The following is a 14849-nucleotide window of genomic DNA, read 5'->3' on the forward strand; positions in this document are numbered from 1 at the left end:
AAAACAATTAAAAACAGACGCATTTCATGGTGGTGCCATACACTTCGATACTTGCTGCTGATAAAAATTATAGCAGAGGGCTACATTACTGGAAAGAAACCAAGAGGAAGACCAAGGAAAACATTTGTAAAACATAATTACGTAGTAATGAAGAGAGCTGCCAACGACAGTGCCATAAGGAGAAATGTCATGGAAACAGGGCAGTCTTATGACTGAAAACAAAGAAGAAGTATATATATTTTGAGATCCCACTAAGACTTTATAAGATGTGTTTTCTTGGCGGATTACAGAGCTACTGTACGCTAATCGTTTGCTGCGTGGTGCCGAGATGTTACTACCTGAAGATGGCAGGTCTGTTGCATCATCTGGTGATGTCATACTGAGGTCAGACTCTCAATGCTATATAGAGTGTGATAAAGGGGTAGGCCAAATTTTCAGAACACATTCTTTCCATGTAAAAGAAAGTATATTATGTGGACAAGGGTCGGGAAACGCCTTATTTCGACGTTAGAACTCATTTTCTACAACTCTACATTGTACAGTACTGTACATTAATCATGGGAAAGACACAGCAACAGGTCGCACCAGCATACCACATGAAGTTATCTCTTTCATAAAATATTGTAAATGTCCTCCGTCAGCATTGATACAATTATGCATCAATCCACCGTCGTATTGATACAACTATGCATCAATCCACCGTCGTATTGATACAACTATGCATCAATCCACCGTCGTATTGATACAACTATGCATCAATCCACCGTCGTATTGATATAACTATGCATCAATCCACCGTCGTATTGATACAACTATGCATCAATCCACCGTCGTTTTGATACAACTATGCATCAATCCACCGTCGTATTGACATAACTATGCATCAATCCACCGTCGTATTGATATAACTATGCATCAATCCACCGTCAGCAGTGATATAACTATGCATCAATCCACCGTCGTATTGATATAATTAGGCACCAATCCACCGTCGTATTGATATAACTATGCATCAATCCACCGTCGTATTGATACAACTATGCATCAATCCACCGTCGTATTGATATAACTATGCATCAGTCCACCGTCGTATTGATATTACTATGCATCAATCCACCGTCGTATTGATATAACTAAGCATCAATCCACCGTCGTATTGATATAACTATGCATCAATCCACCGTCAGCACTGATATAACTATGCATCAATCAACCGTCGTATTGATATAACTATGCATCAATCCACCGTCGTATTGATATAACTATGCATCAATCCACCGTCGTTTTGATACAACTATGCATCAATCCACCGTCGTATTGATACAACTATGCATCAATCCACCGTCGTATTGATATAACTATGCATAAATCCACCGTCGTATTGATATAACTATGCATCAATCCACCGTCGTATTGATATAACTATGCATCAATCCACCGTCGTATTAATTCCTAGATACCTGATTCTGAACTCTGTCGTCTCACGTTTTGTCTAGAAATTACTTTGGTTATAAATATCTCATGACTTTTTTTTTTGCTATTGGCTTTACGTCGCACCGACACAGATATGTCTTATGGCGACGATGTGATAGGAAAGGCCTAGGGAGTGAAAGGAAGCGGCTGTGGCCTTAATTAAGGTACAGCTGCGGCATTTGCCTGGTGTGAAAATGGGAAACCACGGAAAACCATCTTCAGGGCTGCCGACAGTGGGGCTCGAACCTACTATCTCCCGATTACTGGATACTGGTCGCACTTAAGCGACTGCAGCTATCGAGCTCGGCCTCATGATTTTGTAATGCTCACCGACTCAAGGACGGTCTGAAACTATGGACATATTCCACGTCAACAATGGACAAGTGTGTGTCGGAACCGCAGCCGCAGGTTTTTAGGCGCACGTGTGTGAAAGTGAATGTCCAGGGTTTAGTTTAGAGGTATCTTTCGTCTTCGACTAGGTTCTCCTCTTGTGAATCAATCAATCAATCAATCAATCAATCAATCAATCAATCAATCAATCAATCAATCAATCAATCAATCAATCAATCAATCAATCAATCAATCAATCAATCAATGATCTCTATATAGGGCTGTCGTCCAGGTGGCAGATTCCCTGACAATTGTTTAACTAGCTTTTCTTTTGGACCAGTGTTCCTTCATAGTAGTGATGGTGGTGATTATTGTTTTAAGAGGAAGTACAACTAGGCAGCCATCCTCTATATAACACTAATCGTAAAGAAAAAATGGAAGGGATCCGATACTTCGAAAAATGAAGGTATCGGCCAAAGGAAGACAAGGGCCACGAAGGGCGTGAAAATGAAAGACTCCCTATGCCCCAAGTGCTCTAATACACTCAGGGTCGGAAAGGACAAGAGTTGACCTTTGGAGGTCGGACGTTATTTATGCTATTTGCTTTAAGTCGCACCGACACAGATAGGTCTTATGGCGACGATAGGATAGGAAAAGGCCTATGAATGGGAAGGAAGCGGCCGTGGCCTTAATTAAGGTACAGTCCCAGCATTGGCCTGGTGTGAAAATACGAAACCACGGAAAACCATCTTCAGGTCTGCCGACAGTGGGGCTCCAACCCACTATCTGCCGGATGCAAGCTCACAGCTGCGCGCCCCTAACCGCACGGCCAACTCGCCCGGTGGAGGTCGGACGTAGTGAGTAGGTGTGTTTTCATTGCAGTGACCAGACATGTCGGTTAGTCTTTCTCTCATCATCGGTAAAACCCCGCATGAGTGTGATTTAATTGATTTCATCTCGATCCAGTAGATTTGGCAATCCTAATTCCTTCATATCTTTCTCTGTCTGTTTGTACCAATTTGATTTAGTGGTTTTATTCTTGAAGAATGTGTAAATTCTGTGATTTTCAGTCCATTCTTTCTAAGTGCTCCATCAATTGTATTCTTCGCATGCGCATTGTGTCTGTAATTTTGGAGATTCTTTTATATATCTCCGCAGTTGGTTTTCGAAAATATACTCCATCTTTGAATCTCGGCCCTATAACTTTTCACATTATTTTACGTCCTATCACTTCTAATTGTCCTTTCAAGGTTTTGTATTGGAGATTGAGAATTTCTGTTGCGTAGAGAGTTTCGGGTTTGATTACTGTAGTATTTTGAAGTTTCAGTAGAGACTTTTTTGTTATAGGTATTTTTTGTTAACTGAAATGCAGTCTTCAGTTTCTGGAGTCGCGATTCAATAGATGTATTTTCATTACAATTTTCAGTAGTTCGTTCACTCTAGAAATGTGGTTGGAGCCAGTTTAGAGTTCAGATGGAACAGTTTTGATATCCGTCATAAATTTTGTTTTTCAAATGAAATTTGTAACCCAGTTTTAGCTGTCTGTTTTTGCAGGAGTTCAAGCTGCTTTTGTGCATTGGGGATGTCTTGGGTAGTTAGTGGCATGTCATCCTCAAATTTGAACTGTATAATTCTATCCTTCATTTTTTGGTCCGATTCGGTGTATTGGTGCACCTGATTTTCGCCATTCTCTTACAACATTTTCAAGCGCGCAATCAAAGATTCGTATTCCTGTGTCGAATGGAAATTCTCTGCTCAATTCGCCCATAAATTTTACCTTAGATTTGTTCCCTATGAGTGTTTCTTTAATGGTATTTGTTATCTTTTGATCCAATCCGAATTCTGTTAGTATTTCGAAAAAGGGATTCTCAGTCTATGCTGTCATATGCTTTTTTGAAGTCAACAAATGTGATGATATTACTTTTGTTTTACGTACTGTGGAAATATTTCATCGAGCTTTCCAGGTTAATAATTTGTTCTATGCATGATCGGACGTTTCTGAATCCAACTTGGTATTCACCAATTTCTGAATCCAGGTGAGGTTCTGCTTGGTTCAGGAGAGCTTGGGACAACTTTTGTAAGTTATGGAGACTAGCGAAATTATACGGTAGTTGCTGGGGTCCATCTTATTTCGTTTATTATTGCAGTGGATGTTAAGATCGCCGTCTTCCAATCTGCGGGGATTATTTCGGTTTGACAGATTTCTATAATTTCGTATTCCAAGCCCCAAAACAATAAGTATGGCCATTTATTTACAGATAAAAGTCATTCAGAACGAAACGTTAGCAAAATGCAAAAGACTCCCTCCGACTGATGAATGTGGAATCATTATAATCTTCCCTTCCTAAATAAATATTTAGAATAAGTACATTAAAGAAATTTAATTTCGTAAATCATATATTCGCACTTTTCTCCAAAAATCAAAAGTAATATTGGACTTATCCCATTTTGCAACTTTTTGATGGACTTTCCAGTTATTGCAGCAGTAAGGAACACAGGACGTAAAATAAATACAAGATTTAGTTTCTTTTTATCCTAACTTTATTAGAATATATAAAATAAACTACATTTATGACATTTGTACAAATATATAACAAACACATTATGTTAAGAAACAAACTGATTTCAAATATATAGTACGGTACTACTTTGTACTAAGTGTTGTAAAATATTCCTTAATTTCTAATAATGCCACCACATTGTGTCCCTTGTCACACGCAAAATAGGAAAAAATGAACATTTATGCATAAACACTTATGGATCTTCTATTCATATTGGTTCTTGCACGACTAATTTTGGTAATATAGGTTAAAACTTTATTAATATAAGTTCTGGCAGTGAGGCCCAGTTTTCTCCAAAACGTACAGCAAGTAAAACTGCTACATCATTTTCTTCTTAGCTGCTTTGGTCACCACTCCTGAACTTTTGTCGACTGAATAGAACTGAATAATATCCCACGCTTCAGTAAAGATTGGGTGACTTCAACATAAAGGCATTAACCTCCTCAGTCCGTATGTAGCATATGCTCTACGTGTGGTTTTGTCTACTTACAATAAAACAAAATAAATCAAGGAAAAAAGTAATAATGGTAGGAGAGTCAACTCTGTCCGCCTCTATGGTGTAGTGGTTAGCGTGATTAGCTGCCACCCCCGGAGGCCCGGGTTCGATTCCCGGCTCTGCCACGAAATTTGAAAAGTGGTACGAGGGCTGGAACGGGGTCCACTCAGCCTCGGGAGGTCAACTGAGTAGCGGTGGGTTCGATTCCCACCTCAGCCATCCTGGAAGTGGTTTTCCGTGGTTTGCCACTTCTCCTCCAGGCGAATGCCGGGATGGTACCTAACTTAAGGCCACGGCCGCTTCCTTCCCTCTTCCTTGCGTATCCCTTCCAATCTGCCCATCCCTCCACAAGGCCCCTGTTCAGCATAGCAGGTGAGGCCGCCTGGGCGAGGTACTGGTCATACTCCTCAGTTGTATCCCCCGACCAAGAGTCTGAAGCTCCAGGACACTGCCCTTGAGGCGGTAGAGGTGGGATCCCTAGCTAAGTCCGAGGGAAAAACCGAACCTGGAGGGTAAACAGATGATGATGATGATGATGATGAAGTCAACTCTGAGTCCTGATGTAGCATATATGCTACACGAATAAAACAACTTAGTGAAACACACTAATTTTCTATGGTGAATTTTTAAAACTTATTTGAGCAAAATATAACGCATTGAATGCATCAACAGACTCGGGACTGTTTAGTTCACCTTGGACGAGGGCAGGTCCTAATCTGTTAGATTTGGTTAGTTTAAACCTCTTGTTTGGAGCAAACTGACATTATAGGAAGACAAAGATTTAATAACTGTCCGATTCCTTGGCTGAATGGTCAGCGTACTGGCCTTCGGTTCAGAGGGTACTGGGTTCGATCCCCGGGTGGGTCGGGGATTTTAATCGCTTCTGATTAATTCTTATGGCTCGGGGACTGGGTTTTTGTGTCCGTCCCAAAACTCTCCTCTTCATTTTCACACAACACACTACACTATCAACCACCACAGAAACACGCAATAGTGATTACATCCCTCCATATAGGGTTGGCGTCAGGAAGGGCATCCGGCCGTAAAACAGGGCCAAATCCACATGTGCGACGCAGTTTGCCCCCGCGACCCCACAGGTGTGGGTAAAGCGGTAGAAGAAGAAGAAATTTAATAACTGATTTGGCACATGTGTCCGACGAACAGTCCATTTGCACGCTGTTACAGTAACACAAAGGGAAATACCACAAATTGCATAGTTCAATAGACTTCTAAAGATATTGCAATCAACTTACCTGTTTATATTTGCTATATTTCGTTTCCAGGTTAGGAACGCGCAGTTGTGAGCTCACTTCCGGGAGATAGTGGGTTCGAACTTCACTGTCGGCAGCCCTGAAGAAGGGTTTCTGTGGTTTCCCATTTTCACACCAGGATAATACTGGGACTGTACCTTAATTAAGGCCACGGCCGATCCTTCCCATTCCTAGGCCGTTCACGTCCCATCGTCGCCATAAGACCTATCTGTGTCGGTGCCACGTAAAGCAACTGGCGTTTTCATGTTGATGGCAAGCGAAGTTTTCTTCTTCCTTCTCTCCTCAGTGATGGTGTAATATTGCTATCAATCATCACCTCGCCTGGTTTTCACCGCGCAAAACAGTAGCATGAATAAAGGGTGATAATTGTATCAGCATAAACAACATGAAAATTCGAACCTCACCTGTCCCAAATCAAGATAGATTCAATCTTAGCCAAGTAAACGCAGTCTAGAATGGGCTTGTCCCATTTTTCATTCTCACTTCTTAGAATATATCAACTAATCCAAGGACTTGTCCTGGTTTTCAGCTAAGTTGCTTGGTGTCTGCATTTGTCCCTTTCTGTATCATACTTGACATTGGACTTGTCCCTTTCTGAAAATTTTTGTAAATTTCTAAGTGAATTTAAAGCTGGACTTGTTATGTTTCGAAACATTGTGATAAATCCATCAGTACATCTTGGATAGACAAACAATACGGCGCAAGGACCTAAACAAGTGGAATATTTGGATTGACCCCTTCTGCAAATGGGCGACTGAAATGACTATAGCTCATTCCACGTTAAGAAAACAGTATTGATCTTATGGACCTACAAAAGAGTGAATACACCCCCTCTGAAACACTCATAATTCCTCGAGATTAAGGTATATTATACTGTAATTTGTAATGTATTATGAAATATAGATAAAAAAGATGAGGCATTTCTCACGTATGTTATTAAAATAACTACGTAACATGTTCTTTTTCATAAATATATTTGTAGGGAGAAAGTACAATGGCGGGAACAGCCATCGCTTCGTTGCCTTCCTTCATTGTCCTACTGTATTGCCCTGGTACAGGGCTCGTGTAGCCCCTCACTCTGTGAACCGCCGGTAGCTCACTTCTGCAGTGAAGTCATCTACAATATTTGTTTGTTGCGTGTGTCTTTTTAGGCTTTAAAGCAGTGTGTAATTGTCTTGTGTTGAGTAAGTGTTATGCGATAAGCCTATGTGTGTGATTTCTTTCTTTAACATTAATACTGTGATCTTTCGTAAAGCCATCTAGAGTATGTATTTGTTGCATCAGTTTTCTATGCTATATTGTCTGGAGAAATTTATTAAATGCATCCCTCACCCCTTGAGCCCATAACCATTGTATGTTTTCTCCCACGATTTGCCTTACTCTTCAATGCTGAGGTTTTGTATGGGCCGTAGTTTACCTTTGATTCTGTACAAACCAAAAATAGACCCTGTAAACCCCCCGTCCCCTGTAGTTCATAAAAATAATTTTTAGCTTAGTTTCTTCCACTTTATGTTCCACCGTTTTCTCGTGATGGTGTTGAGCAGAGCCATTCGATATGGCAACCCTGTTGTCATAAGAGCAATACTGTTTTCTTAACATGGAATGAGCTATATTGCACAATAACTCAAAAAATGAACAACTGAAAACACCTTCAGCAAGCGATGTCTGCCACGTAATCTGAAGCTGAAACAACATTACATTCATGCATACAGAAGGCTTGTATGCCAAGGGATGTCTGTCAATAGACAGAAAAGGTTTCAATGAAAAACTGTAAATCAGACGAAGAAGAATTCTCAGAAAAATCCTAGATCCGATACTGGAATATAGCGATTACCGGAGACGTCACAATTCAGAGCTCTTCTCCTATATAGACGGCAGATTTTCTGACTGTGTCAGAAAAAGGAGGTTAAGATTTGTATGATCGTGTGGAAAGATCCGCTCCCGAAGGACTGACCAACCACCTGTTCACCTTCTGGTGAAACATGAAAGTCTGTAGCCCCTGGCTGATGGAGAAGAATTGCGGCTGACATACTTACAAAATAGACTGTGAGCCGAATCCTGGAGAAAGTTCGTAGATTTTTTGGCAAAACCTATAAGGGAGACAGGTACTCCTGGTCAGAGAAAAGAAAGGAACTGCGTGTGATAATACTGGGGAAAGATTGAAGTCCAACACTTGAAAAAGCGTGGCCCGAAGTAGGCTCAGTGGAAAAACGAAAAAAGGGAAAGAAGAATGACCGAAGCAAAATTGTTTTCACACACGTAGGTCTAGTGGAAATTTAAATAGGAAACCGTCGAACTAACCATGTACATTATTTTTTGTGGTTTCTTCAATTTGAAGCTACACTTACATACTAGTTACGAATAAACAGAAGGTCTTCACTGACAGAAAGGATCGATCATAAACTGTCTCTGCCGGGTGCTCGTTTATAGAATGCAATACTGCTTTATAAATACGTTTGATGGCCGATATAGCTGGGCGTCAGACTATTTTATTTTAATCTATGATTTTCATACTCAGTCATTCAGGGCTCTAAGAGGGGTGTGGTAGTTGGTACTATGATATGTTTTATGCAAATTAATTATTTATCGTGTGGCGTACATTCAGTAATAATATATGTTTAAAATTTAACAAAATATTTACATTATATACAAATACTAATGGCAAGGGAACAACGAAATGCTTTAACAGCACAGATTCCCTGATTGGTGTGGATTCTGTTCAGCGCAGTCCATGTTCTTTTTGGAAGATCAAACCTAGGAACATATTTATTCTTTTCTTGGAACGATCTATGTTGAGGGCTGATTTTGGAGGCCCACTTCTCTATCCACAGTGCATTCGAGTCAAAATGAATCTCTAGTAGAAAGTGTACGTGATTGATTGGCGGATGTCTGAATTCCACTCTGTTTACGTGGAGTTCAGAAATATCAACATGGATTGGCAAATTGAGATCTTCCGATATTCTCGAACTAGAGCAACTCACCTTCGCAGATGTAGTGAGACATGATTTTACAATGGAGAAGTGTGGGTCTGATTAGAGCAGTGATTAACATCATGAAGTAATTAAACTGTGTGTTAATAAGTTTGACACGAGGACACTTTAACTGATTTAAATAAAGATGTGTATTAAGAACACAAACATTTATCTCTCCAGCTAGGGTAAATGACCAGACGTCACTAAAATTCCTGACCCGACTACGAGTCAAACCCCGGACTCTATGAACAGAAGACCAGTATGCTGCTTATTCAGCTAAGGAACTGAATGCACATCCTTATCCGACTAACTGAATCTGCCATACTTCATCTATCAGATACTATAGAAGTCAGTTATATTGGACCATTAAGGTAAATGCGGCATAGCCTGTTACATACTAGAAGGGAACGCTAGTATATTCTCGTCACCCAAAACCCCATGGCACTACAGCCCTTGAAGGGCCTTGGCCTACCAAGCCACCGCTGCTCAGCCTGAAGGCCTGCAGATTACGAGGTGTTGTGTGGTCAGCACGACGAATCCTCCCAGCCGTTATTCTTGGCTTTCTAGACCGGGGCCGATATCTCACCGTCAGATAGCTCCTCAATTCTAATCACGTAGGCTGAGTGGACCTCGAACCAGCCCTCATGTCCAGGTAAAAATCTATAACCTGGCCGGGAATCGAACCCGGGGCCTCCGGGTAAGAATAAAGTATTCTCGTCAACACACGCAAATAAGTTCACAGGTTAGATCAAAATATTGCCGCCTATTTTACATGCTGCCCCACCTCGTCCGTAGTCTCCTAGGAGGAGAACCTCACTTATCGCCGCACAGTTCAAGATCCAGATAAATACATAAGGTCCAAGATTGCCAATAAATATAGGGACGAGCTGGGCGCTGATTGGTGGTTTTGAATGGAACAGATCGTAGTGGCAACTTACAAACAGATGACTTAAGTTAACGAGTGCCAACCCACAAATAGGTACAATACTCTGCTAATGCTCATACATTCCAAGCCCCTAGGTGGCACTCAAAATCAAACCAAGTAGAAAATTAGCTACATTTCATAAAGTTCTGACTGTCTTCGAAGGACTACACTGCCATCAGGCGCTGAAAGTGTTGCCTACCACTAGGGAGGCGACACGAGGCTGGCGTATTTGAGCACCTGCAAATACCAACAGACTGAGCCAGGATCGAGCCTGTCTGAGCTACCTAGCCCACTAATAATAATAATAATAATAATAATAATAATAATAATAATAATAATAATAATAATAATAATAATCAATGACTTAATCAGGAACTTTTGTGTTAATTCAGCAATGAATTGAACCTTCCTGCAGTTTGGCCGGGATTACAGTGTTTAAAAACTACAATGAGCTTAATTCAGTGGACACGCTACAGATGGAGTTAATCCCACGCGGTGTCTGCAGCAGGATTATGTGCTGTGAACAAGCGCGTTGTGTAATAAATCATGGAGTTGCTTCAGTCACGGCTTATTTTTGAAGAGCTGAGTGCATTCTATCAGCCAAGGACCGATCAACATATTTCAGACAATGTTGATGCTACTCCTTCTCATTATTACGAAAACCACCACCGGTGATTTTTTGACGGGGGGAAGGGTTTCGTTTGGACCGCCTGAGGACAACGTTGCTTATGCCTTAGCTATGTTGTTGTTCTTGTCGATGTTTGCTGCTTCTTGATGATGGGTTTGGGTGCTGCTTTCTTCTTGGTACCTTGAGCTTTCGTGTTTGCACAGTAATCCTTCATTTTCTTGCTGATCTCCATCTTGCGTTCCTCGAACCATTTCCTAGTCTCATTCTGCTTTGCTTCTGTAGGGAATGTTGGGAAGGTCCTGGTTTTGATAGTCGAACTGTAGTTAGATCTCTTAATTATCATGGCAAGAATAGTACTATGTTCTGCGAGATCCTTCTCTACCTTTCAGTGGTTTTAATGTTGCTGGCTTCTTTGAAGATCATATAGGGCAGCCTGTGGAAGTCTATTCTATACAAGTGTCCGCAGAAAGTCATCCGTCTTCTTCTGATGGTGTCTGTGAGGGTTTCTTGGCGTAGGTAGAGTTCACAGTTTGGTTTGTAGCATTGCCTTCCATCTGATAGGATTCTTGGGCCTAATATCTTCCTCAGGAACTTCCTTTCTTGTACTTCGAGGGCTCTCAGTGGGATCTTCTTCGTTAGAGAGAGAGACACTGCTGTGTAGAGGACTGTCGATCTGACTATTACATTACAATGTCTTAGTTTGACGTTCATCGATAAATGCTTTGAGGTGCACAGGTTTCTGCAGGCATGGTATGCCTTGTCTAGTTCGACTCTCTTCTGTTCGAGAGCAACCGATTCACTAAGGTCTTCTGAAATCCACTCTCCAAGGGACTTCACAGATTCGGCTCCCTTGATATGCTTGGTATGGTGATTTATTTAAACTTCGTTGTGGCCTCATTGGACCACGTTTATTTAGGTTTACTTATCCTTGTCCATATGACCTTTATTCTCTTAATATCAGTATCTCCGTATCCACGGCTAAATAGTTATAATGCTGGCCTTTGGATAAAGGGCTCCCAGGTACGATTCCCGGTCCGGCCTGGGATTTTAACTTTCATTAGTTAATTCCTATGGCTCGGGGCCTGGGTGATTGTGACTTTTTCAGCATTAAATTTCATCTTAGGTAGAACCCCAACCTCACAGACACGCAAGTCGCCTATACGGCGTCTAATCGAAAGACCTGTACTATTATTATTGACAAATACAGCGCAAATGGGAAATATCCCTGTAGAAATGGCCATTTACAGTAGTAAATGGCGTACGGCTTTTAGTGCCGGGAGTGTCCAAGGACAAGTTCGGCTCGCCAGATGCAGTTCTTTTGATTTGACGGCCACTGGCGACCTGCGCGTCGTGGTGAGGATTGAATCATGACGACACATACACCCAGCCCCCGTGCCAGCGGAATTAACTAACTAAGCTTTAAATTCCCGACCCTGCAGGGAATCGAACCCGGGGCCCCTGTGACCAAAGACCAGCACGCTAACCATTTAGCCATGGAGCCGGACACTGACAGTAGTGTAATAATAAAGTAAAGTTAACATAATTACCCAACAAACAAACAAACAAACAAACAAACAAACAAACAAACAAACAAACAAACAAACAAACAAACAAACAAACAAACAAACAAACAAACAAACAAACAAACAAACAAACAAACAAACAACAAGCAAGTCCATGGAAATAAAACATTACAAGAAATACTACTAGTTTAAAATTCTAGGCCTCTCCGGAGGTCGCACGCCATTGTTATTAATATCAGCATTTCGTTGTTGCCCCTAGACAATCTTCTGTATGATTGACCAGAAAGGTTCTGACATCTAAGATTCAGTATTGCTTGAAATATATTAGCGAACTTTCATTCTAAAGTGATACATGTGCTGCGGGTCAGTATTTCCCCCCTTAACATTGTCACATAGCGGTATTTCTATTTATTTATTTATTTATTTATTTATTTATTTATTTATTTATTTATTTATTTATTTATTTATTTATTTATTTATTTATTTATTTATTTATTTATTAGCTGATGTACCCGTGCTTCGATACGGGATTCTCAGAAAGACTGACTTTGTCGTTTTACTAACTGAAGTCAATATAGGTCATTACAAAAACGTCAGTAGGAATGTAGCGATTAAAAGCAACGTTATCATGTAAAATACTCGATCAAATGAAAAACTGCACATTTTCTCACTTTTAACGAACAGTACTACGGTACCGATGTAACAGTCCAACGTTCCAGTGCTGGAATGACCAGGCCTCTGCCATTATTCCGTTAAATATGCACACTTCTCAATCCAATCACTGCCTCAGAGTAGGGATTGAATAGTTCGAATGCTATGATGAACCAGTGCGTTACGTACCAATAGTATCGGAAAATGTATGAAACGAGGAATGACATGCTAAAGAAGAAAGTTACCTAACTCCCCAGCTACTTCCTGCCAATATTTAGGCAGACTGTTACACTCGGTACGACTGGGCGAGTTGGCCGTGTGATTAGGGACAAATGCGGGGCTATACCTTAATTAAGGCCAAGGCCGCTTCCTTCACACACATTGCCCTTTCCCATATCATCGTCGCCAAAAGATCTAATGTGTCGGTGGTACGTAAGGCAGCTTTAAAAAAAGTACTTGGTACGCAGCAGTAATCCTATCTATCGGAGATGAGTGGCAACAGAAGACAAAGCACATCACAACAAACAATGTTCAATGTAATGTTATTGATGATCAATTTTATGAGCTTTGTATATTGTAGGCCTTCACATTTAGTTTTCTTTCGACTCTGTGATATTAGGGCGTCTTATAAAATTATTTATACCGTAGACTGTAGTTCCTTATTCTCCGACTTTACACACAGATTTTCATTAAATACTGTTTACCCATTTTCTCGTGATTCGGCGCTGATATGGACTTAGTAACAAAAATCCAAATTCATTAATATCTCTGATCATAGCCGGTATAGTAACAATGTATAAGACATAAATGATCGGAAATATAATACTATATAACTTTAGTTATGTAGTATTTATCGATACGATCACTAATGACACCATTATTTGGGAATTAAATTTAGTCCTACCCCTAAACTACCATTTCAATCAGCGTGAATACAATTATTTATGGAGAAGATTATAGCGACTTATTCCTTGACTTTGCATACTGATTTTCATTAAGATAGGACCACTAATAACATAAATATTTGATAATTCCATTGTAGGCCTTCCCCTAAACAATAATTTTTCTAAGCGTGAATACAATTATTTATGGCCTAAATTGTAGTGACTTAGTCCCCGACTTCCTCTACCGATTTTCGTTAATATACGACCTTTAATAACAAATATTTGAAAATTAAATTGTAGGCCTTCCCCTAAACTACCATTTTACTCAGCGTGAGTAAAATCATTTAAGGGGCTAGATTATAGCTACTTATTCCCCGACTTTATATACCGATTTTAATTAAGATACGACCACTAATAACACAAATATTTGAGAATTAAATTTTAGGCTTTCCCCTAAACTACCATTTCACTCAGAGTGAATAAAATTATTTATGGCGTAGATTGTAGCGACTTATTCTCCGACTTTACATACTGATTTTCATTCAAATCTCTTCATCTGTTTTCTCGTGATGCGTGAACATACATACATACATACATACATACATACATACATACATACATACATACATACATACATACATACAGACAGACAGACAGACAGACAGACAGACATGATGGAAAATTAAAAAGTGCATTTCCTTGTTACTGTGGACTCGACTTATACAGAAATACCATCCTTTTTAAATTCTGAGCAATGTACATATACATTATTTAGCGTATCATATATCATGGCGTAATCATATGAAAGGAAAGACTAAAATAAACAAACACAGAAAAATAAACAATGTATAGCAAGCAAGGATATCCTGTGTTCTTATAAATGTAGGTAAGTGTTATTCTGCCCGAAGGCAGGTCCGAACCTGCGCAGAGGTGTTCCTGAGCCGGAGTTTACGTGCGGTAGGATGGCCAGTTCCTTTCTGCTCCTCCATTCCCTTACCCCCCCACCAATAGCGCGTGGCGACCCATCCAACTCCTGACCACGCCCAATGTTGCTTAACTTCAGAGATCTCACGGGATCCGGTGTTTCAACACGGCTACGGTCGTTGGCCTTATAACTGCGAAGCCATGTTATCAA

The sequence above is a fragment of the Anabrus simplex genome, chromosome 5 (genome assembly GCF_040414725.1).
Source record: "Anabrus simplex isolate iqAnaSimp1 chromosome 5, ASM4041472v1, whole genome shotgun sequence".
Taxonomy (NCBI): Eukaryota; Metazoa; Arthropoda; class Insecta; order Orthoptera; family Tettigoniidae; genus Anabrus; species Anabrus simplex.